Source organism: Lithobates pipiens, unplaced genomic scaffold (assembly GCF_037356315.1).
Source record: "Lithobates pipiens isolate NorthernLeopardFrog02 unplaced genomic scaffold, aLitPip1_a1.2 Scaffold_27, whole genome shotgun sequence".
NCBI lineage: Eukaryota > Metazoa > Chordata > Amphibia > Anura > Ranidae > Lithobates > Lithobates pipiens.
The window spans coordinates 163,637,957-163,664,020 of NW_027507788.1; the positions used below are offsets into that span (position 1 = coordinate 163,637,957).

Sequence of the window (26,064 nt, forward strand, 5' to 3'; positions counted from 1 at the left end):
AATGGATTCATTCTCAAGGCAAAGAGTGAAAATCCATTCGGGACATCCATTTTTTTTCTTGGGCAGCAAGCCTAATGCTGGAAACTGCTGAATCTCCCATCTAAATTATCAGAATTGACTCAATAATTATCTGCAGTAATTTAAAGGTTTTTTTTTTCTTTACGTAAAACATCTTTATTTCCCGACCGTCCTGTCGACAGAGCAGAGATTCTTAATGCGAGTCAGCGTAACTGAAAAACACAGAGGCTTGACAGGCCAGCGTAAGAATGGAAAAATAAATAAATATATTGTACAATTTGACTTAATTCTGTCACTTTGTCTGACAGGATCTTGATGTTTTTGACTATAGAATCAGTATCAGGCTCCAGCAGACGGGATAAGACACGTTTAATTTGTGTCATTTTTTTCAATTTCTGTCCTGTTTGACAGATGTCCTCTTATGTTTTTGCCTTTTGGGTCTAGATTAGAAGAGCAGCCGAATCCTTTTATTAGTTTTAACACTGGGAAGAGAAAACAAGAAGTGGTGGAGGTTTTACTTTACATGTCTTTCATTTTTCAAGGGCATATCAAGAGTGTTATTGGCGAGTTCTATCAGTAGTCTGTCTTTTGCCCTTCAAATCCTTAACTATAGGCAATGTAACTTATGTGTGTGTATGTGTTTTTACCACCTTAAATGTGTCGTCTTTTATGAATAATACCTATGATTCACACCTATATCCTAGGTGGTAGAACAGATTTTTCTTGGTTAATTTACCTATCCATATGTAACCATCACCCAATCTGATTTGATCCCCCAACCATGTCTTACAGCCAATGGCTGGGGAGGGGGGCGGGGGACATTCAAACAAAAGACCTGCCTAATCACCCCCATTGTCCCTCTCCCTCAAATCCTGCCCCAAAATAATCATAGATGGCATTATTCGCCAGAGCGACTCATCGCCCTACCCTTTGCATATGCATAATTGGAGGGAGATTTCATTTTGGCTGCCAGCCTATGTCTACAGGAACCCTTAAAATTACTTTTGTTTAAACAAAAATAAAGTTTTGAGCAGGTGTAAATGTAAGAAATGTCTGGTGGTATCTGCAACCTACTGTAGCTTTCATGGTCTCTACATGCCTTAAAGAGGAAGTAAACCCTGATGGGTTTACTTCCTCTTTCATTCCCTGCAAAGGCAAAGCATAATGGACTACTATGCATCGCATAGTAGTCCATTATGTGTCACTTACCTGACACAGGAGCCAGCAAAGTCACCGCTGTCCCCTGTAGTCCGGCGCATCCATCTTCTCGTGGGGTCTCGCAGCTCCGCCGCCGCCATTCCGCGAAACCGCGATGACGTCACTCCCGCGCATGCGCACAGGAGCCGACACACGCGGCATCTTCGTCGTTGACGGTGCCGCGCTCAGTGCGCCTGCGCGCCACTGTCTACGGCGCATGTGCCGTAGACAGCGGTGCCTGTCTTCAAGCAAATATCTCCTAAACTGTATAGGTTTAGGAGATATTTCTTGGACCTACAGGTAAGCCTTAATCTAGGCTTACCTGTAGGTCAAAGTGTGTTGTAAGTTTACAACCACTTTAATGCCAGGCTGTTGATGGAAGCTTTTGGCACTTTTTGGGTGGTGATGGAGCTTGTCCTTTCCACTCCTGACTCATTTCAGTGAATGGCAAGTGGGCCAAAGGTAATATGAAGGAGCAGAAGGGTGCAGGAAAATCTAACAATACGTAAGAGAGTAAGAGCTTTTCCTACTCAGCATGGCCCAGAACTAGGGCATAGAGGGAGCAATGAAAGCTGCTGCACTAAGGACATTTGAGGTGTACATTGATTGTCTGCTCTATGCCCTAATACTAGACTGCTCTGATTCTAACAGAAAAAAAGTCTAATTAAAAGCTGGATATTGTTCAAAAACAGGTTTCCTAAACTTGTAAAGAAGTGCCAACAACATATGCTATGTTTTACCTATTCTGACCTATATTGTATTGTATCATGCTGACTGAGTATAGTGAGGAACATACAACGCTTTTTTTGCATGATATAGGTCTGTAACATGCAAAGGAGAAGGAACAGGGACAAAAGGGATGCACTGAGGTCCTATTTTTTTTTTCAACATTTTTCTGTTATGGCTGCTACATTTGAGTTATGTTATGTGGCCAATAAAAATGTAAATTGTGCCTAATAGGGCAAGGACTATAAAGCAAAACTATAGTGACTACCTATAGCTTTTGACTTTTTTTTATAGAAAGGAAAAATGCAGAAACAAATATATGTAGAAATATACTTTAAAGTGGTTGTAAACCCTTATTGTACATAAATCCACTAAGTGAATATGCGATACACAGCGATGAAAAACAATCATTCTACATAAGTTGTACCTGTTTATGTGTTCTCTACAGCCTCCTAAAGCATACACAGCATTTCTGCACTACAGAAGGGGGGAAGCAGGGATCTGATGTCGCACACTGCCCAACATAGAGCAGGGGGCTGAGTGTAATCTGGGACATGAGTGGAGGAAATGGACACCAGTATCTCTGGTGTCTGCATAGACTGCCAGAAGTGACTAGCAGAGGAATGACAGGGCAGACAAATCACAAAATGTGCTTCGTATCAAAGCAAGTACACACTATAGAATGATATGCTTTTATCATTTTTCATTTTACAGGTTTACAACCACTTTAAAGTTCATTAAGATACACAGGATCAGAAATAAATCAGAGACGACTGGATAATACTGATGCCTTCAGTAGAAATGGGAGAAATTTAAACACCGTCATACATAAAAGCCATTGGCAAGCCTGATATAAACACTCCCACGATGCTAACGTTTTTTGCTAGTTTCCTTGTATGATGGAAATCCTTTCTCTTTGGAGAAGAGTTTATCCAATTTTTTAATACATTTTCTACTAACAAGATTTTTTACCATTCAATGAATTCATTGTCCTGCTAATGAGATGAACTTTTAAGCAGCTAACTGAATTGGCTAATCCTCAGCTCTGCCTGGAGGCTATACCTGGACCCAGCCACATTGAAGATTGTAGGACTTGCCTGTAATGTGACCCTTGGACATTGGGCCCTATTTGTGGCACTTCCCAGACATCTAGTGCACTTGTTTGTTAGCCACAGAGTTCTTTACGTCCAGGGCAGTGGTACAGCCTCAAGTGCGACCCTGTCCCTGGTGACTATTTTGGAGAGATGGGGTAAAATGTAAAGTTGGTGGTATGTCTGTCTCTGTGAGAATGATCTAAAAGCAAGTGTGAAGGAGGACCTTGTGGATGGAGAGTATGATGGTGCGGAAGCATTACGTGTGGAGCTGCATATAGATGTGCGTATAGTTAATTATTGGAATTTTTTACAGGCCACCCAGTGTTAATGAGAAGGTGGGGACTCAGTGCTTTGCACAGATAGAAAGGGTTGCAAGGACTAGGACAATAATAACAATGGGGGATTTCATCTGCTTAGAAATGAACTGGTGTAATGGCACTGCTGAAACAGTAAAAGGGTGAATATTTTTAAACATATTACAAGACAATTTTATGGTAGAGTTCATATAGGCCTCAATCTAGAAATGATGCTTTACTAAACCTGTTAATCTTAACAATGCAGAGATTATTACTAAATGTTCGTATAAAGGAACAACTGGATAGCAATGACCATAACATGATTTAATTTAATGTATGCTATAAACATCAAACACATACTGGTAACTTTAAGAGAGCAAATTTTCCAAGGCTGCTTTCCAAGATTTTGACTGGGAGTGAATGTTGCCATTAAAGAACACAGAACAGAAATGGGAATACTTCACACTGACTGTATGCAAACACGTTGCTAAATATACTGTCTTCCATGGTCAAGAAGTTTAAAAGGCTAAAAATAAAACCTATGTGGCTCACATCCAAAGTTAAAATAGTTATAAATAATAAGAAAATAACCTTTTTAAAAATTAAAATGAAGAAACACTAACTATCCTTTAAATGTTACAAAGAAAATAACAGAATATGTAAAAACAAAATCAAGGCTGCAAAAATTTAAAACGAACGACAGGTTGCAAGAAAGGTGTATTCTTCAATTTATATTAACACTAAAAAGGTCAATTCTGAGCATGTAGATCCTATATTAGGTAATTTTTGGTTTGTTACTGGGGACGTAGAGAAGGCAAACCTTCTTTGGCTCGATGTATACAAAGGAAAATGGGGAAGCTGCTTAATAGGGATTATATTAACATATCCCCTGGACCAGATGTTCTAAGGGTCCTCAAAGATCTGCTTTGAGTGGTTTTGAAGCCTTCTGGGACCCGTGATATGTCCAAGAAGGTTGCAGGAGGAGGAGCGGAGGAGATTTTTTGATGGATCTGCCGCTGCGATCAGACCGCAAGTGGGAGCTGGCACCTGTCAAAACCAAGGATCTGTGCTTACGGCTTCACAGTTGGGTGCCCATTGAGCATTGTGTATTGTCCCGCAGTCTTCTGGGATCTATCACGTGTCAGAAAAGACTGGGGGGGTCTTTTGTATTAAGAGGTATAGACTCAAGAGAGACCCCATTTTGATCCTGTAGAAATTGTTGGTAAGACCTCATCTAGAACATGCAGTTCACAAAAAGGATATCCGTAATCTGGAGAGAATGCAGAGTGGGACTACCAAACTGATGAGGCCTGGAGTAGCAAAGGTACAGTATGAGGAAAAATTAGCTGAATGAATGTATTCTCTCTTGAGAAGAGGAGATTAAGGGTGAATATGATTAGCATGTATAAATACATAAGTTGGCCATATAGCGAACTTGGTGTAGAGCCATTCACTTTCAGGTCATTACAGAGGATAATGGGGTACTCTTTACACTTGGAGGAAAAGCTTTTTCACAGTTAAAGTTGTGAAAATGTGGAACAGTTTCCCTTAAAATGGATGTAAAGGCACAAAGCATTCTATGCATGAAGGGAAAAAAACCTTTTGAGTGAAGCAGCCCCCTAATACTTACCCAAGCCCCCTCCCATTCCTGATTGGCTTTTGGCAGCAGCCATTGGCTCCCGCTGATGTCAATCAGGAGACAGAGAGGGCGGCGCAGAGCCGTGGCTCCGTGTATGAATGGACAAACAGAGCTGCGGGTCAGGAGCACGTCTGCTTGGGTTCCCCCACTGCAAGTGCAGAAGAAGAGAAGGATCTATGAGTGCTGGTGTGGGACCCTATCCCACACCAGGATCGGGGCAGCTCTGTGCAAAACCATTGCACAGAGCAGGTGTGTATAACGTTATGTTAAAAAAAAAAAAAAAAATACTTTAATATCCCTTTTAAGAGCTGGTTCTGGCTAGCTTAGTACTGTAGGAACAGCATGTACTGTGCACTCCAAACTATAAATGGCGCCGTAGCGATATACTAGCATCCATATGTTTACAGTATATATGCTTGTACAGTATATTCTGCCCAAGGAGGACGTTTTTTTCTCTTCTGTCCCCTGTAATGCTGTTCTCACACATGCATGCTGTTCTCCTATGCAAGTAAAGCTGCATTTTACATTTCTTAAGTTTTCAGTGCTTCACCTTGTCACATAGCCAACAGGTTTTGGGCCCAGGCACAAAATACTGCAGAATACTGCAAGTGCTGCATCCAAGCTACTGAAATATGGCAAGTTGCTCAGTTTAATACTAACTATCAGCTGTGGAAGTTCTAGTTGGAGATGCTGCTAAACAAAGATGACTTGTGATAAGTACTGAATACAGACAGAACAACAAATGTACTCACAGAGGAATGAGACAGGAAGAACAGGCAAGCGAAAGCAATAAAAAGTCTACTGGTGCAAGATGATCAGCTCATCCACATATGAAAAGAAAGTACAGCTAAAGGTATGTGGACTGCACTACAAAAACTGCATGAGCTTTCAAACCTAAACATTAAACTGTGTCTGGTACGTAAGCTATATAAGGTGAGGCTAGAAAAAAGACCAGGAAAGTTGTGAGCGCCATTCCAGAAATCATAGAACAGCTACATGAAATTGGAAAGGAAATGGAAGATAACCATGTGGTGGAGCTACTGCTATACAGCCTTCCAGAATCATATAATGCCCTTATTAACGCTTTAGAAGCCAGACCCGAGCAAGAATTATCACTAGAATACGCCAAAGGTAAATTAACTGATGAATATAACAGAAGGAAGGAAAATATACACAATGAAGATACTAAGATCTTAAGGTGCACACGGGTGCAAAAAGCATGTTTAGGCTGTAAAAAGACTGGTCATCTGAAAAAGGACTGTTCAATCTGTAAAGCCGAGCAGAGAAGACGAGAGCCATCCACAAAATAAAGAGTTAAAGCAGTCACAATGGAAATTGCAGGCACATCATGGAGTGACACCTTTAACGTGACTCAGAGTAGTATACCACGCAGTTGAAATGAGCCACTTGACCAGTGAAGATAACGTCTTTACAGAAATTAATTTAAATGCAAAAGACAAAGGGGCTTATTGACTAAAACCGGAGAGTGCAAAATCTGGTGCAGTTGTGCATGGTAGCCAAACAACTTCTAACTTCAGCTTGTTGAATTAAGTTCTGACAAAAAATCCTGGAAGATGATTGATTTCTATGCAGAGCTAAACAAAATTTTGCACTCTCCAGTTTTAGTAAATCAACTCCAAAACCTTCCTAGCAAATGGGAAAAGTATTACTGCAGAAGGTAATTGTCATGGGTTCTAGAATTGCATCACAACATTAGGGGACAAGCAAAGTATCCTTGTGGAAACTGTACTGTATGTCCCAGACCTAGAAAGAAGCATTCTATCTGTGAAAACCCTTGCTAACAAGTTCAATTCCAAAGTGATGAATGCACAATTCGAAATAACAAGCAAATCCTCAGAAAAGAAAGATTGGATGAACACCTATACAGACTAAATGCATTCCTCTATAGCACGGACTATTGAGGCACCAAAACCCAAAAGCCATAAAGAATATTATAAAGAGAGCTTTATCAGAAGATAGGACAATGCTGCCTTGCAAAATGCTCATGAAATGGAAGTGTTTTATGGAAACAAAAGCCACACAAGCTCCACTCCTGCAGACCACTCAAAGAAATCTACCCACCCCATGGGCCTCATACACAGTGATGTGAGTATACCAATGAAGATTCCCACGTACTGGGGGGGGGGGGCAGTCATGACTGCAACATACCCACAGAACAGACTACTGTCACAAGTTGTTGAAAGCACCCTATTTGAAATGTAGCATAGATCAAGCCTTGCATAGGGCACATTAGAGTGTATAGGTAGAGCATATGCTTAGATACCAAGCGGAAATTGATCTAGGTTGGAGAACACAGCCATAGAGGGCATTGTGGTGGGCTACAAAACGAACAAAGTAAAGGATATAGAATCCTCTACCCAAAGACTGTCAAACTGAAAATAAGCAGCAGTGTTTATTTTGATGAGAGCCTATCATCAGAAACAATGATCCCTGAATGCTGTGAAGTAAATCTGCCCAATAAACCAGCAAGAGAAGCCAACCAGACTGAGCAGTCAAAAGAGGAGGAAATCTCAATAGGTAGATCATTTAAAGCAGAGTTCCACCCAAAAGTGGAACTTCCGCTTATCTGATTCCTCCCCCCTCCAGTGCCACATAAGGCACCTTTCGGGGGGGGGGGGGGAGAGGGTACCTGTTTTTGACCGGTACACTGTCCCCACTGCCGTTGGACCTCACTGTGGTGAGGTATGTCAGAAGTTGTCGGGCTAGCAAAAGAGCGCAGCACACTTCGCAAATTCGTAGTAGAGACCCGGCTGTGAAACCACAAGGCTTTGCTGCTGGGGTCCCTTACTGACAATGGCGGCAGCGGCACTCAACAGCCGATGGAAACATTGAGTTCGGTGCTGACATCGACATAGTCAGCAGCTACAGTATGTTTAGATGCTGACTTTTAATTATTGTGGTGGGGGGGGGGGGGGGGGGTTGGGGGCGGAACACTGCTTTACAGCATAACTAAATGGCAAAACTTTTTTTTTTTTTGTTTTGGATAGAGTACAGAAGGATTAGAATGCTTGTTGAATTTATTTCTGTCTGTGCCCATGTTTAGGAGATTTACCCTCTCTATTTGTCCTGTTTACCATTATCATTGAAAGTAAAAGAAAATCCTACATTTTGGGTTCTCCCCAAAAAAGTAAGAGAGGAGAAATCTTCCAATGGGGACACTAGTTCTGCTGGCCCCCAAGGAATTCCCTTAATTTTCAGGGATTTCCTCTCACTTCCTGTTTGGCTATGGGATAGGAAGTGATGGGGAAATCTCTGCAATGGGACACAGATGGTGAAAATAAAAATCTGATAGGGGTTATAAACTTTCCTTGCTCTATCCAAAGTGAAAAAAAAAACAAGTTTTGCCTATAGTTCTGCTTTACGTTCCCCTCTAGATCCTGCTGAATACCCTGAAATTATAAGATCCAATCAGGTGAAAAAGGGGATAACACCCCCCCAGCTGTCATATGCTGCTAAGACATATAACATACTTGAACCAACATCCTGGGAAGATGTAGAAAAATTACCAAAAAGCAAAACCAATAAATGTAGAAGGCAGCAAAAGAAGAAATAAAATTGCTTCAGCAAAACAAAACTAGGATACTCGTGGAACCCCCAACTACAAAACTAGGAAACAAGTGGATTTTTAAAGCTTAATGCTGAAGGAAATATTCACAAATGTAAGGCTATATTATTTGCCAAGGGAGATTGCGAGGAAACATTTGTTCTATTGGAACACTTCTTAGCACTGCAGCCAGTATGGGCATGTGATTGTAGCATCTAGATGTTAAAGCTGCTCACCTACACAGAGACATCAATGCTGTTCTTCAGTCAGATGTGCACAAATTATAAGTCAGCAGTTACAAAACCTGTAGCTGCTGACTTTTAATATATATATAAATGCACCAGCCACCAGTCCTCACCGAGCCAGTTTCTTCACCAGTCTTCGGTGCCAACATGTTAATTGTGAGCAGCTGGCTGTGGCTCCTTGCAGCTTCACAGCCAGCTGCTCACTGTGTATGCGCGAGCCGTGCTACACTTTGTGAATAGTCCTGCAGCCCTCTGGGACCTGTGGCATGGCCCAGAAGGTTGCAAGCATGGAGGAGGTAGGAGAACTTCTGCTTGGATCACCTAGGAGAGTGATGGCAAACCTTGACACCCCAGATTTTTTGGAACTATATTTCCCATGATGCTCATGCACTCTGCAGTGTAGTTGAGCATCATGGGAAATGTGGTTCCAAAACATCTAGGGTGCCAAGGTTCGCCATCACTGGCCTAGGAGATCAGAGCAGATGTGATAGCTGGTACCTGTAAAAACTAGGTACCCGCTCTCCGCCTCTAAAACTGCAATCCAAATGTGGCAGGGTTGGAAAGGAGGAGCAGGAAGTTTCACTAAGATTTCCGAACAGAAGTGGGAGTGGGTACCTGTCAAAAATAGGTACCCGCCCCTCCCCCCAAACAAAGGGGAGGGGGGCGGGTAACACTTTGAGGAATATCTCTACTTGAAACAACCGCCAGGGTTTGAGCAAGGACATAACTTTATGTGTAAACTTCAAAAGAGCAACTATGGCCCTAAGCAATCTGCAAGAAGGTGGAATGAAAAAGTTTTTAAAGTACTCACAAGAGAGGGATTCTCACGAAGCAAAGCAAATCCCTGTCTCTATTCCATAAATAAAGACGACAGATGGGTGTACATCCTATTTAATGTTGATGACAGTTATCTTCTTAACCAAAGTCAGAAAATTGACAAAATCTTGGAACAGTTCCACATTCAAGATGCAAAATAAGTAAAAAAAGTAACAATGAAACCAAGCTACCAAAAGCGCAATGAAGCAGAAAACTTGCTACCTAGTAATGGCATGTACCACAGAGCTACTATGCACTGCCTCTGTGACAAGACCAGACATAACTGCAGCAGTGGACATACTCTCTAGAAAAGTTTCAGCGAACTGTCAGCGCGACTGGGATGCAGTAAGAAGGGTGGTACAGTACCTAGAGGGAACAATTTGAGAGGAAGCTACCAGCAGCGTCAAATCCAAAATGTATTGGGTATGTGGATCAGGGGCGGGCTGGGCCGGGGGGCAGGGTGGCAATTTCCCCCTAGGCTGCCCTAACAATATATGCAAAACGGCCGGCGGCCACCGCTCACGATTTTTTTTTTTTTTCGGGTCAGGACAGGGGCTGCAAGCTGAGGCAGAGGGAGGGGCGCGGAAACTCAAGAGGCACTCACTTATGTAGTGGAGGCCGCTCTGTTCCCACACCTCCCGTCGGTCGCGCTCACACTAATCCAGTGACAGTGGAGTGAGAGCCAACCTGTCAGCTCGTGTGGGGGATTCCCCCCCTCCTCTCCTCCTCCTCTCCTCCGAACACTGCAGCTTGTGTGAGCGTCCGCCCACTCTGTTCCCTCCCCTGCTTCCTCATTGGTAGAGGGAGGGAGCCCATCAGAGCCTCCAGCAGCTGCAAAGCATCATGGGACATGTAGTCCCGGTGGCCTAATAGCAATTCCTGGGCGCAAACAATTCCCTAGCTTGACCACAGGAAGAGAACAAACGAGAGGCTGCGGGGGAGCAGACTTTCACCCCATGAGGCTGATCCTGAGGACAGAGCACAGATAATGTAAGTTTTTTGGTGAATGTGTTTTTTTTATTAAAAAGAAAAGTCTTACACTATGAAGATTTCCCACTTCTTTCCCATTGTTTTAAGCTGGGAGCTGATATTATTAACCCCTTCATGCCTAAACCTTTTTTGACACTTGTTTACAAGTAACAAATCTTTTGTTAGAAAATTACTTAGAACCCCCAAGCATTATATATATATATATATATATATATATATATATATATTTTTTTTTTTTTTAGCAGAGACCCTAGAGAATAAAATGGCAATCGTTGCAATATTTTATGTCACACTGTATTTATGTAGCTGTTTCTCAAATACATTTTTTTTTGGAAGAAATACACTTTCATTAATTTACCACTTCAATACTGGGCATTTTCATCCCTTCCTGCCCAGGACAGTTTTCATTGTGCGGTCATGCAACATTGTACCCAAATTAATTTTTTCCCACAAATAGAGCTTTCTTTTGGTGGTATTTGGTGATATCACCTCTGCGGTTTTTATTATTTGCACTTTAAACAAAAAAAGAGTGCCAACTTTAACCACTTCAGCCCTGGACCATTTTACTGGCCAAAGACCAGACCACTTTTTGCGATTCGGCACTGCGTCGCTTTAACTGACAATTGCGCGGTCGTGCGACGTGGCTCCCAAACAAAATTGACGTCCTTTTTTTCCCACAAATAGAGCTTTCTTTTGGTGGTATTTGATCACCCCAAACAAACAAAAATAGAGTGACAATTTTGAAAAAAACGCATTATTTTTTACTTTTTGTTATAATAAATATCCCCCAAAAATATATTAAAAAAAAAAAATTTTCCCTCAGTTTAGGCCGATACGTATTCTTCTACATATTTTTGGTAAAAAAAAATCGCAATAAGCGATTATTGATTGGTTTGCACAAAAGTTATAGCGTTTACAAAATAGGGGATAGTTTTATGGCATTTTTTAATAATTTTTTTTTACTAGTAATGGCGGCGATCAGTGATTTTTATTGTGACTGCGACATTATGGCGGACACATTGGACATTTTTGACACATTTTTGGGACCATTGTCAATTATACAGCAATCACTGCTATACAAATGCAGTGATTCCTGTGTAAATGACACTGGCAGTGAAGGGGTTAACCAGTGGGTGGCAGTGTAGGGGTTAAGTGTTCCTAGGGGTGTGTTACTAACTGTGGGGGGCTGGGCTTTCATTTAGTGAACACTGATCTCTGCTCCAATCACATGGAGCAGAGATCAGCGTCACTTGTTGCTAGGCAGAACGGGGAGATGCTGTTTACAACGGCATCTCTCCGTTCAGCCGCCCCGTGAGACGATCGCGGGTATGCCCGCAGCGATAGAGTCCGCAGGACCCGCGACCAGACTCACAGGGGTCCCGACCAGATTGGACGTACCTGTACGCCAATATGCCTGCCTGTGCCATTGTGCCGACGTACATTGGCGTGTGCTGGTCTGGAACTGGTTAAAAAAAACACAATATTTTTTACTTTTTGCTATAATATGCCAACTTAAGCCTTAACAGTTTAGGCTGATGTGTAATTTTCTACATATTTTTGGTAAAAAAAATTGCGATAAGAAGTAATAAGTTATAGCGTCTACAAAATAGGTTATTGATTTATGGAATTTTTATAATTTTTTTCTTTTTACTAGTAATGCTGCAATTTTTATTGTGACTGTGACATTGCGGTGGACAGATCGAACACTTTTGACACTATTTTGGGACCAGTGACTTTTATACAGCGATCAGTGCTATAAAAATGCACTGATTACTGTATATCACTGGCAGGGAAGGGGTTAACACTAGGGGGCAATCAAGGGGTTAAATGTGTTACCTAGGGAGTGATTCTAACTGTGGGGGAGATGGGACTGACTAGCGAGGAGACCAATCCTATATACTAGGAACATACGATCTGTCTCCTCTCCCCTGACAGGATGTGAATCTGTGTATTTACACACACAGATCCACATTCCTACTCTGTCATGAGTGATTGCGGGTGCCCGGCAGACATCACAGCAACCGGGTACGTGCATCGGCTCCTCAGTGACGTGTACCTCAGTGTACCGCCAGGAAGCCAAGGATGGCCTATGATAAAGAGCACACTGGTGACATCTATCATAGAACCTGGTCCAGGAGGCAGGACTTCGTATGACAGAAGCCGCACTGGGTAAGCGGGAGATCTCCGCTCTGTGTTATCCAGCAGCTTTTCTCTCTCTAATCCCCATGCACTGAACAGACTGCATTGATGGGCTATGGTAAGGTTGCATTGATGGGCACTGACAAGGCTGAGCTGATGGGCACTGGTGAGGCTGCATTTATAGACACTAGTAAGGCTGCATTGATGGGCATTGGTGAGGCTGCATTGATGGGCACTGGTGAGGCTGCATTGATGGGCATTGGTGAGGCTGCATTGATGGGCATTGGTGAGGCTTCATTGATGGGCATTGGTGAGGCTGCATTGATGGGCACTGTTGATGGTGAGCTGATTCGTGGATTAATGGGCCACTTGACTAGACTTGCCCCCCAGGCATAAGGCTGCCAGCCCTCCCCTGATGTGGATGCTGATTGGGCCTGAGACTGCGCAGAATGCAAATCTACAAGTGGTCATGACTTTCAATACGGGGCAGGAACTATAAGTTGGTCTAACTAAAAGCAAGTGACTGTTAATCTGAAGCGGAGTATATTGCAGCAGCACATGCATGCCAGGAAGCAATATGGGTTTGCCAACTTTAATGGGCATGGGTGTAGACATGTCAAAACCAATCCCCATTTTCAACGACAACCAGGGATGTATAAAGCTATCATAATCAGAAAGAGTCGATCCTAGGTTTAAGCATAAACATTTAAGAGGAAGTAAAGGCAATATAAAAAAAACAACAAAAAAAAACACACCCTGTAAGGCAAAGGCATAATGAGCTAGTATGCATAGCATACTAGCTCATTATCAATAACTTACCTGAGAACGAAGCCCCCGAAGCGGTCCTCCGTCTTCCTCTTCGCCGCTGCCATGTATCCCGGAGCGACTTCCGGGTCACGCTGCTCCGGCGAATCGCTGTGATTCGCCGGAACCGCGATGACGTCACTCCCGCGCATGCGCAGGTTAGCCGACACGGTCGGCATATACGCCGCGATCTGCGGCCTGCCCAGTGAGCTGTCTGGCCGCAGATCGCTGTCTTTTTGTAAATATCTCCTAAACCGTATAGGTTTAGGAGATATTTCTTGGACCTACAGGTAAGCCTTAATCTAGGCTTACCTGTAGGTCAAAGTGGTTTATAAGGGTTTACAACCACTTTAAGTATTATCTGCTTATGCATACTCAAGAGCAAGGTGTTATCGGCATTCAGAATTGCCCATCATGAGATGATTGCGGATGCACTCACCAAGCCATTGTAAAAGGAAAGTCTTAGTCTTTTTAAGTAGAGCCTTAAAGTGTTACTAAACCCTCAACAGTAAGATCTGTCTGTATGCAGCATAGCATGCTTGTTATACTCACTATGGAACTTAAGGTGTTAATCATCTGCATTGTGTAAAAAGGCTGTTTTATCCTTCACTCCTGCACTGTCTGTCTGGGGAAAGCCAGCTAACACAGGCAGGGTAGCCGACCTGCACATGTTCAGTTGTGCTTTTTATGCTGGAGAGAATAATTGTTCTCAGAGCTAGCCAGGTCACATGATATTGGCATCACACATGTGGGCATGCATACAGGCATTTAAAGCTGTAGGCACTGGGGGGGGGGGGGGGGGGGGGGGGCGGCGCAGATGAACTATTTTCATATTACTGAGTTTAGTAACACTTTAAGGTCATATACTGTAGCAAAGCACATACTGTTGAGAAGGAGTGTTGGAAGTGCAACAGCATGTGATATGCAATCTGGACTATAGATGGCTCTGTAGTGATATACTAGGTTCTTTGTGTTTATATATTCTGCACAAAAAGGAAGTTTTTTCTCTGTCCTATCCTGTAATACTGTTCTCACACATGAATGCTGTTCTACGCAAGTAAAGCTGAATTCTACATTCATCAGGATCTCAGTGCCTCATCTTATCACATAACCAACAAGCAGATCGTTTAAAAAAAAATATATATATAACTGGATATTAACATTTAGAAATAATAGTGATGGGTAGTTGATCCATTGGAGTATCCAATATACTCCTGGGGAAATCAGAAAGGAATTTATTTTCCACTGGATCATTGGATCATGCTTTTATTGTTTTTTTTTTCCTTCCTCTGGATCAATTGTGGGTCTAGAACAGTGTATATCAGGGGTAGGCAACCTCGGCCCTCTAGCTGTGGTGAAACTACAAATTCCCTTATGCCTCTGCCTCTAGGAGTCATGCCTGCGATTGTCAGGATCTTGCAATGTCTCGTGGGACTTGTAGTTTCAAAACAGCTGGAGGGCTGTGGTTGCCTAGCCCTGGTGTATAAGAAGGTTTTCTATTTCTGTGGGTTTTTTTTTTCTTTAATAGAACTACATGGACTAGCGTATTTTTTTCAACCTATGTGACTTCCTTTGAGAGTATGTCCATGGATGGGGTGAAAAAATCCATTATCCAGGGAGGAATTTTCAACAACTATGCAATATTTTATGAAAAAAATCACTGACATGATTGCTGAATCAGAATGTAGGGGCCACATGCTTTTTTCTATGTCTTCTTCTCCTAAGTCTGTATTGAACTCTACTGTAGTTGCAGCAACCTCGGAGCATTCATCTGAGGATGCCTTGATTTATGAAGAGTCCTATACATTTGTTCTAATTGAGTCTATGAAGGGAACTTTTATCAAAAGTGGAGCAGAATCTGGAGCAGCTGTGATACACTGATCATGGAAGGGACAGACTGATTGGACAATGACCTTCTGTCCCTTGCACTATCAACATTCTAGAGCTCTGAGCGATATGGTTGCCCCTTCAAAGCTAGACCTCTCAGCCACAAGGCCATCGGATCATGATTGAGGCAGATAATGCCACAGCAGTGACATATGTCAGTGCTTAGTGAAGAACCAAGCTACAGAAAGAGAAGCTTATAGGTCTTCACTGTACAATCAAGATGGAGGGCATTCTGGTGATTCCTATTGCATTGAACTGGCCAAGGAGGATGTGGCATTACAACCTCATCAGACTCCTGTCAGACACTCAGTGGGCTCTTCCAAATCATTTGGATATTTTGTCCCAGGGACTGGTTTGCCACTCTTCTTCATGGGCCCTAGCTTTAATTGCATGGCTTTTGAAGCCCAGGTCCTAAGTGATAGTGGCCTTTATGATTCAGTAATTCTTATGCTTTACATCACGCAAGGTCTAATATCACACATGGAAATGGAAATCACAATTTGCCAGGTGTTAGATAAGAAAATTTCACCCCAGGAAATACTCTGTGGGAACAATCCTGACTTTTATACTGTCTGGTCTAAATCAACATTTGGCCCCTAGTACCAATAAGGAGCAGATCTCTTACAATCTTGTTCCAAAGGCCTTTTGCCTTAGTGAAGGCCTTTAAACAATCTGTGTGATCTCAACCTGATTCTGTCGTCTCTTTAACCACTTCACAAAAACTGATGTACCAGTACGTCGGTAGGGAGACGTGGAAGTATCAGGGTATGGCCTGCAGCATCAGGCTATACCCCAGTCCTGTTTTTTAGACTGGGCAGTCGGCTATCTGGTGATAACGGCCGATTCGGCTCAGCAGCCGCTCAAACATTAGCCCAGGCAGCGAGAGGGGACATCCCAAGCCTCCCGTCCCACTGGGAGACCCGATCCATGATCCGGCATGTCCGCCGGCTATCCTAAGACTTGAACGAAGCCGGAAATGGCTTTGATCGAGTCTCCTATGTAAAAACACAGAAGTGACGTCAAGTCACTTCTGGTTTACTCGGCTGCCAATGGCACCAATTCTTAAAAAATTACAGTATTTAGAATCACTGATTTTGGGAAACTGAATACTTTGAAGTGCAAAGGAGGGATATGGGGTCTTTTAGACCCCTGATCCCTCCATAAAGAGTACCTGTCACCTGGTAACCGTTAACATTTTTTAAAGAGTCGCCTATGTAGATTTTGAAGTATTGTCGCTTTTCGCCATTCCACGAGTGTGCGCAATTTTCAACCGTAACATGTTTGCTATCTATTTACTCAGCGTAACATTCTATTTCACAATATACAAAAAAATTGGGCTAGTTTTTTTAAATTCAGTGAAGTGTATTTTTTTCCAAAAAATTGTGTTTGAAAGACCGCTGCGCAAATACCATGCGAGGTAAAATATTACAATAACCACCATTTTATTCTGCGGCATCTTTGCCAAAAATATATATATAATGTTTGGGGTTCTAAGTAATTTTCTAGCAAAAAATACATTGTACTTCCATCCCTTTGTCTGACCAGTAAATTCCAAGGAGCTCCTTCTTCGTTGTTTGGATGTAGTTGGAGCTGTTTGTGTTTAATTACAGCTACATCTTCCTTCAGACAGGCTGACTTTCTTATTTTCTTTTCCTAGGGTCCCCATGAGGGACAAACTTCTCATTTAACCAATTCTTTCTTGCTCTCCCTACCAGATCAGTAAATGCTTCTTGGGTCTTTCAGCATCAAGCAGCTGTTCCCGTCTGTCTCCCCCCTGCTGTCCCAGGTTTTGCTGAGGCAGTGTGAGCCATTGGTTCACGCTGCTTTTACTCAAAGTTGTGGCAGGGAGGCCGGGCCAAACTACTCTTTCTGTGTCTATGGACGCAGGCAGCACGGCTCAGAATCAAGCTCGAATGAGTAACCTCATAACAAGCAGCTTGCTATGGGGGCACTCAGAAGGGAGGGGAAGCCGGGAGCACCAGTAGTGGACATGAAAAGAGGAGGTTCGGGTCCTCTCTGTGCAATGGAGGTAACCATTACATGATTGTGACACTTGATTAATGCTTAGTGGCCCCCCGCTCAGGCAAACAAGGTCTGATTAATTGTATGCCGTTGACTAGTGAGGGTACAGCCTGGAGAAAGGTTTGCCTAGACTCAAGCACGTTGTAGAAGTAGGAAAATTTCCATGGTTAAGCCCCGGAGGCTGATTGAAATATGTTGGGGGGATGGCTTGGAAAAACTGAGGCTGCTTTCACCTGCTAACCACTTGGACCAGAAGAGGCGTGTGGTGGCGGGGCTATCTCTTCCTATTTTTACATTATAACCTGCTTGTTATAAAAAAAAAGAAAAAATTCACTTTAAGGGTTTTGTTACTGTGTTTCCAACCCTTCAGTTGGACTGCTTTTGGATGCCCCAAATTCTCTAAATTTACATCTGATCCTGTCACCCTTAATAAATGAGTATATACTGTAAAGTAAATTTTTTGGAGTTCATTAACCTCTTCCCATCCCATGTATACTCAAATGACGGGCACAAGGTGTCTCTCTCATCCTGGGCGGCCGTCATACGCAGCCGCATCACTCGGGAGCTGATAGTGCAAAAAGGGCGCTATCGGAAAACCCGCAGAGGTGATCAAATACCACCAAAAGAAAGCTCTATTTGTGGGGAAAAAATGATCAAAATGTCATATGGGTACAGTGTTGTATGACCGTGCAATTGTCATTCAAAGCGGGACAGCGCTGAAATATGAAAATTGGCCCGGGTAGGAAGGGGGTGAAAATGGCCTGTATTGGAGTGGTTAAGGAACACAGGTCCCACCCCTCTGAGTTTTTTTTACTAATATTGACTTTCTACAAAACTGACGCACCATAAGATGGGGCTATACCTGGCTGGCCGAAGGCTCTTTTGTTTGCCAGCTTCCAATTCCTCCTGAGGGAAATGGATTTCACAGTAAGTACAAAAGTCCAAGTTTAAGAAGTACATATGGGAACTGCGATGACAATGCATGTAGTTTAAAGCGGGAGTAAACCCAGTTTCAAAAAACACTTACATTCCCGGCATGCCGGAAATGCTAACTTTCACATTGGTTGTGCTCTCAACCAAACTTTCAAACTATCCAATGGCTGGTTTCAGAACTGATCACATGTGCAGCATTATGGCAGTTGACGAATCATTAGAGGCCAAGATGGCAGCTTCCTTGACTGAAAACGATAGAAGGGTTTACTTCCACTTTAACTGGTTTAACTTTGCATATAGCATAATGACGCCGATGGGAACCTCTCATCGATCCGGGTGGACGTCGTGAGACGTGCAGCAGGTCACATGACAGTTGTGGACGATGGATGGCTTCATTTCAAGCCAACCATTGTATACAATTGTGTTGCTAGCTGTGATCACATGGTACAGACTGGGCCAGTCACAGCCCATATGGACCAATCACAGCTAATCACAAAAAAGAAACTGAATGAATCCATTTGATTCAGTAAAATGCTTGCATATAGCAATGAAATGCACTGCTAAGGGGCGCATGCGCGGAAGCGTCCAAGATGGCCGCATAGACCGGGAGCTCCGCGCCACCCTGGACTAACGCTCGCCGCCACGACGTTCTGAGCCCTCGTTTCTACCGGCAAACAGTCACTTCGGATTGGGGAAAACGCAGGCTTCACACGAATGCCCGGTTCTAAGTCCCGACGGAACCCCAAACCCGCGCTTTCCACAGCGTTAGAGAGGTCAGGCCGATCCAAGATGGCCGCCGTTACCTCACAAAATACAGCCTGCAATGAGGAATCCATAGCGGACCAAGACTACACAGTTAAGCACCTTTCTTCCACCTCAACTTCAACTTCAAACGGCACAGTGAGTGAAATTCAACTCGGGACCCTATCCCCAGCATCCACAGACCCTCTTTTGAGTCATATTAGGGGGGAAAGTAACTCATCCATACAGCATATTTTACCTGTAAGCTTTACCCCATGGGACATAGTTCCTAAAGATGCGCCCTCACCTCCCACAGATTTTGCCTCCATGATGAACGCATTTTCTCAAATGTTGTCCAGAGGTTTATCTCAGACTGCCACACAGATCACAGCTTCCATCCATGCTGATTTGCAACAACTAGGAACCAGGATTGATGTAATAGAGCAAAAATCAGATCAGTCATGCCTACGCATTAACCAAAACACAGCCAGGATTCAAGAACTTCAAGATCATTTAGAAACAGCCACAGCCAAAATTGACGACCTCGAAAATAGATCGAGGAGATATAATTTCCGTGTTAGAGGCATTCCTGAATCTATCAAGGACATTCATCTCGCTATCCAAGACCTCATCAAAAGCTTAATTCCCACTATTTCACAAGATCGTCTAGAATTAGACAGGGCTCACAGGGCTCTGCAACCTCTTCGCACAGATGGTCTTCCTAGAGACATTATAGTGAAACCTCACTACTATTCAGTGAAAGAAGAGATAATGAGAGTTTCCAGAACCTCAGATTCTCTGACATTTCAGGATCATTCCATACAAATTTTTACCGATCTATCACCATACACAGTCCAAAAAAGACGAGCTCTTAAACCTCTACTTCAAGTTCTGACGAGCAATGAAATCCCTTACAGATGGGCCTTTCCTCTCCGCCTGAATTTCTCTTATAATAATAAACCATACCACTTCTCGACGTTCCAAGATGGTGCACGGCTTCTGCTTCAATTGGGAATGATCACCCAGGAACTTCCACAGACTTCTACACCGAAAGGATCCTCGTCATCCAAACGCCCATCACCGACAAGCCCCTTGACGCAAATATGGCAGAAACAGATGCCCAAGAGATCGAGGGAATCTCCACCAACCTGAAGATACACCTGGACTGTCCAATTTTTGTGGAAGGAAGGAAAAAAAAAAAAAAGAAAAAGGACAGAAAAAAGGAAGAAAAAGTTTTTTGTCCTCCTTACGGTTTGTCCTTAGGGCCGAACCTTTACCAGGACCGGGTTGACATTTGGTCCTGTTTTTCCTGGAAACTTCTCCAGGCTTTTTCCCACAGAAGACATTAAAAAGGATATTTTTATTTTTTTTTTATTTTTTTTTCTCTCTTTTCTAAAGTGGAAAATTTCAAAATATTTCTCCTTTTTGACATATAAATTTACTGTAATGCCTGTATTAGACCCCTCTTCCTCTATAATTTTATTTTTCTCTTCAACTGACCTTTTGGCTTTTTATTTGATGGTTTTTTTTTTTCTTTATTTTTATTCTTATAATGGCTCTTTTTGACGTTAAGTCACGGTCACTCATATTGTAGAGGAAGAGGGGGGCAGTTGCACTTTATTTATATTTCCCCTATGTTTATTATAGTCTGGGCTCAGATTTTTTTTTGTTTTAGTGCCTTTGAGATAATCAACCTATGTGGCGAGGTTGTCCGGGGTGGGTACAATGCACCCCCCTGTTTACTTCGATAGGAGAACTATTTCTCCTACCGGGGTTTGTTTACAGCGACCCTTTTGGGCCGCTTTGGGATTTTTTTTCCCTTCCTATTTTTATTTATTGTATACATTACTAATTTTTTTTTTTTTTTTTTGGCTTGAATTGTTATTTTATATAATGCATATTCTGATGTACTTTTATTTTATTTCTATCTCCCTACTTTCTTCTTCCCCCTCTCCACTCTCCCTTTTTTACCCTTCCCAGTCTAATCACATCTTCCTTCCCATCTCCCTTGTACAGGATCAGGGCCTGGTTGGATTCTCCTCGTTTTTTTCTCACAAGCATTTCCTCAAAAGAACAGGTGTCATCTCCTATCTGCCAGGGAGCACCACAAAGACAGGTATTCCTTTTGTTCATAGTATTAACTCCTACATGCTCTTCCCATGAACTCTACCTCACCGGTACAATCTGATCTATGTATAATGTCCAATAATGTTCAAGGCCTTAATTCCCCAGTGAAAAGGCGTAAAATCATGCAACAATTTCATGCCCTCAAAGCTGATGTTATCTTGATGCAGGAGACACACTTTCCCATTTCTTATAACCCCATTTTCCTTCACAAAAACTTTTCTCAATTTTATTTAGCTAATGCTTCCAATAAAACAAAAGGGGTTGCGATATGCTTTGCCAACAAAGTTCATTTTCATCATTCTAAAACAATTAGAGACCCAGAAGGCCGATACATCCTGGTCTCTGGATCAATTAATACAGTAACATACACATTTGTTTCCTACTATGCTCCGAACTCCCGCCAGGACAAATTTTTTGAAAAGACTCTCTTGACGCTGAAATCCCATCTGAAGGGAATTGTTGTTCTGGCGGGAGATTCGAACATCCCATTTGACCTTTCCTCAGACAGATCCAATCCTACTAAGCCAATGCCCAAAAGACCTCCTAAATGCAGTCTTAGGGTTGCACATTCCATCCAAGCAGCAGGCCTAATAGACATATGGAGAGAAATGAATCCCCGATCTAAAGACTACACTCACTTTTCTATCCCTCATAATACATTAACCAGAATAGACCATATCTTTATTCCTCCACATTTCATATCTTTGGTTGAATCCTCCAAAATTTATGATTCCTCTCTCTCTGACCATTCCATCGTTTCATTAATTATTAGAGGGGGAGGAGGAGATAAACGACCGTTCCAATGGAGGCTTAATGAGTCTCTTCTAAACAATCCAGCTCACTGTGCGGTATTAAACTCAGCCCTTTCGGACTACTTTACAGATAATAATACAGACTCAATTTCGCCAGGCTCCCTATGGGCGGCACACAAGGCGGTCATGAGGGGTAAAATAATTCAACTCTCAGCCCGACTCAAAAAGGAATACTCCGCAGAGCTTATACGACTCAAAGAGGAATTCCAAACACTTAGCAAAAGTCATAAAAAACATCCTACCCCAGAGAGCCTGGCTGAACTTGATAGAGCACGCATTGCACTTAATCTCTCACTCACTACCTCAGAAGAAAAACATCTGCGATGGACAGGTGCTCGCTTCTATTATCAAAAAGATAAAATAGGTGCCAAACTCGCGAGTAAATTGTGTCCTCGAACTCGTACCTTGGTCTTCCCTAAAATCAGACAATCGTCGGGTACCCTTACACAAAATCCGGTAGAAATTTTGAAATCATTTCATGATTTTTATGAAAACCTCTACTCTAAGACAACTCATACACATTCCAAAGCTAGAAATCAGTTTCTCGATCACCTCGATCTACCTCACATACATCAAACTCATAAAGAACTAATGGATGATTCCTTCTCCCCTGCCGAAATACTTGACGTCATAAAAGCCCTTAAATCAGAATCAGCACCGGGCCCCGACGGTTTCTCAGTCAGATATTATAAGACTTTTGGTCCAAAATTAGCTCCCTACATGGCTCGTTTCTTTAATTCTCTCCGGGATGGAGTCCCCCTCCCGAATGATTCTAACACTGCATTTATCTCTGTTATTCCGAAACCTGGTAAAGATACTAGTGAAGTGGGAAATTACAGACCCATTTCGCTGATCAATAATGATCTTAAAATTATGACTAAAATATTAGCCAACAGAATGTCCAGTTTTATATCTAACTATATTCATAAGGATCAGGTGGGCTTCATCCCGGGGAGACAGGGAACGGATCAGGTGAGAAGGGCAATTGACTTAATATCATTATTGAATTCGCACTGGGACGGGGGCCCGGCACAAGAAGGCCTTCTGCTGTCTTTGGACTTGCAGAAGGCATTTGATTCTGTTTCATGGCCATATCTTTTTGAAATTCTCACCAAATGGGGTTTCGGAGCAAATTTTATGAACATTCTAAAATCCCTATATTCAACCCCCTCTGCTCAAGTACGTCTATTAGGCCACCTCTCTCAACCATTAGATATCCATAGAGGTACTAGACAGGGTTGTCCCTTGTCACCGTTAATCTTTATTATAGCTATAGAAACTCTAGCCATCGCCATTAGAGCAGATATAAATATTAAAGGTGTTCGTTGTGGTTTAGAAGAGCATAAATGTGCTCTCTTTGCTGATGATATGCTTATATTTCTGACCTCACCCTTAATTTCCACCCCCAACTTACTTCATCTCCTTCGGGATTTCGGAACTATTTCAGGTCTCCAAGTTAACATTTCCAAGTCAGTTGCTCTCAATATTTCGGTTCCCTCATTAACCATCTCCCGACTTGCGCCCTTCTTTCCCTTTTCCTGGGCTACAGATAGGATTCCCTATTTGGGTATTTCTCTCACCAAAAGCGTCAGTAATTTATACAATGCTAATTACCCACCCGCCTTCAAATCTTTAGAAGCAGATTTAACTAAATGGTCTAAAGAAGGATTGTCTTGGCTGGGCAGGCTCAATGCAGTCAAGATGAACTTATTTCCTAGAATTTTGTACTTATTCAGAGCCCTTCCCATACCTATTAAAAAATCGAATCTCAACAAATTCCAATCAAAAGTGATTGGATTTGTCTGGGGAAAACAGGGACATAGACTGGCGCGTGACATCCTGTTCCGCCGGACAACCCAAGGTGGTTTAGGACTTCCTAACCTCTTTTTATATTATCAAGCAGCACAACTAGCACAATTTTCAGCAATATATACTAAAACCAATTGTCCAGACTGGGTTTCTATTGAGAACCAGGCAGTACCTGACTACACATTAGATCATCTAATATGGAGACCAACAAAGCAAAGACCTGCCATATTATCCCCAACGCTTTCTCAATCCCTAGCACTTTGTGACAGACTATACAAAAACGAACACCTGATTTCCCCACTGAGACCTCTCGTACATTTATTCCATAATCCTGATTTCCCTCCTGGCCTGAACATCCAAGATTTTCATTGGTGGTTGAACAAGGGCCTTTTCAGAATTGGACATTTCATTACACCAAATGGACCCATCTCCATGGGACACTGCTACTCCAAACTAGAGATGCCCGATTCAGAACAATTGAGACTTTCACAGATTAAACGTTTTATACATTCTCTGGAACTTGACAAACCAAATAGTTACAATGTTACGATTTACGAGCAATGGTGCTTAAAACATGGTCATCGCAAAGGAGGTATTTCCCTTATCTACTCGTCCCTGGCAGATAGGAGTGACAAACCGACATATGCTTGTTCTTGGGAAGAAGACTTGGACATCCAACTAGATACGGAATTGTGGTTTCAAGTTTTTAGACGTTCTTCCAAAGGTATTTTAAATATTTTCTTAATCGAAGCTAATGTCAAAATTCTAACAAAATGGTATTATGTTCCTGTGAGACTTTCAAAGATGTACTCAGAGGCTTCACCGCTCTGTTTCAGAGGATGTGGTCTTTTAGGTACAATGTTACATATATGGTGGTCTTGTCCTCGCATACGAAACTTTTGGAATAACTTTATACATCTAGTGAGGAAGGTCACGAAAGCCCCAATCCCACAAGATCCTTCATATATCCTTCTGAACCGCAGGCTACACAATACCCCTAAACATACTCAACAACTAATCTTTTTTATGTGCTTGGGAGCCAAGATCACTTTAGCAAAAGCTTGGAAAACTTCTAGGGTTTCTCTTGTGGCTACCAGGCAAAACATTTCATGGATTATGATTCAGGAACAAATAGTAGCTAAATTACGGAATACCACTCAACAATTTGAAATGACATGGGATCCATGGGCCCAACACATCAAAGTACAATTGTTTCCAGGACACCTTCTGTCTTAAATTCTACATGGATGGAGCCAGGACCCTGAATCCTGTACAACTCTCCCTTCCTTACCCTCCCTCTTCTCTCCTGACTACACTTTCTACTTTTCCTTTTTTTTTTTTGTTGTTTTTCTTTAAGCAGGATTTCTCATATTTAGTAATTGATCAGATGTTACCTTATTCTACTACATTTTTCCATAGTTAACCTTTGTGGTTCGGACTGGAGTTTACTAGTTCTAAAGAGTTCATTTGGAATTTAATTGGGAATTTTGAAGTCCAACTGTTCACTTCCCTCCGGGGAGCACAATTTCTGGGTGCTGTCCGGGGGTTTAAAGGGACGTAGTTGGGGAGTTCTTCGGCGGGTGTCCCCCGAGCTATCCCACTCCACAGTGTGAGCCCATTGGGGTGGAGTGGTGACCTTGGGGGTCTCCTTAGAAGTTGCCGATATGTTTATATCTTAAATCTTCTACACCTCACATTTAAATCTAATCAAATTCCTTTCTTTTTTTTTTTTTTTTTTTATCTATGTTTCTGTATGTATATTTATATATATATATAGATTTACATATATATATATTTTTAAATTTTTGTGTCCATTTTTCTTATATACATCTTTATTACAAATTTTCAACGAAGTGGATCTTTACACTCCAAGCCCTTCTTGACATATAATAGCCCCAATTATATCTGTATAAGATACCTTGTATATCTTGACTTTTTTTCTGATTGATGCATCCTGCTTCATTTGAATTCTCTGTTCTTTTTTTATGTTATGTTTTTGCTTTATTTCTATTTTCTGTCTATACATGATGTATTTACCAAAGAATGAAATTCAATAAAAATTATTGAAAGAGAAATGCACTGCTAAATTTAAACATGTGTAAAAAAAAAAAACTGATCACTTCCCCATAGTAGTACAATGTTTAATTTTTATTAATTACTAATAATGTGGTTTAATTAATTTTTATTAATTACTTCACTATTTT

The 26,064-nt window shown here is 42.1% G+C and overlaps 1 protein-coding gene across 4 annotated transcripts in view; it reads right to left on the minus strand.

The window, feature by feature from the left end:
• Positions 1-26,064, minus strand: part of KIRREL3 (kirre like nephrin family adhesion molecule 3) — a 1,324,921-nt gene that overhangs the window by 76,505 nt on the left and 1,222,352 nt on the right. The window lies entirely within an intron of this gene.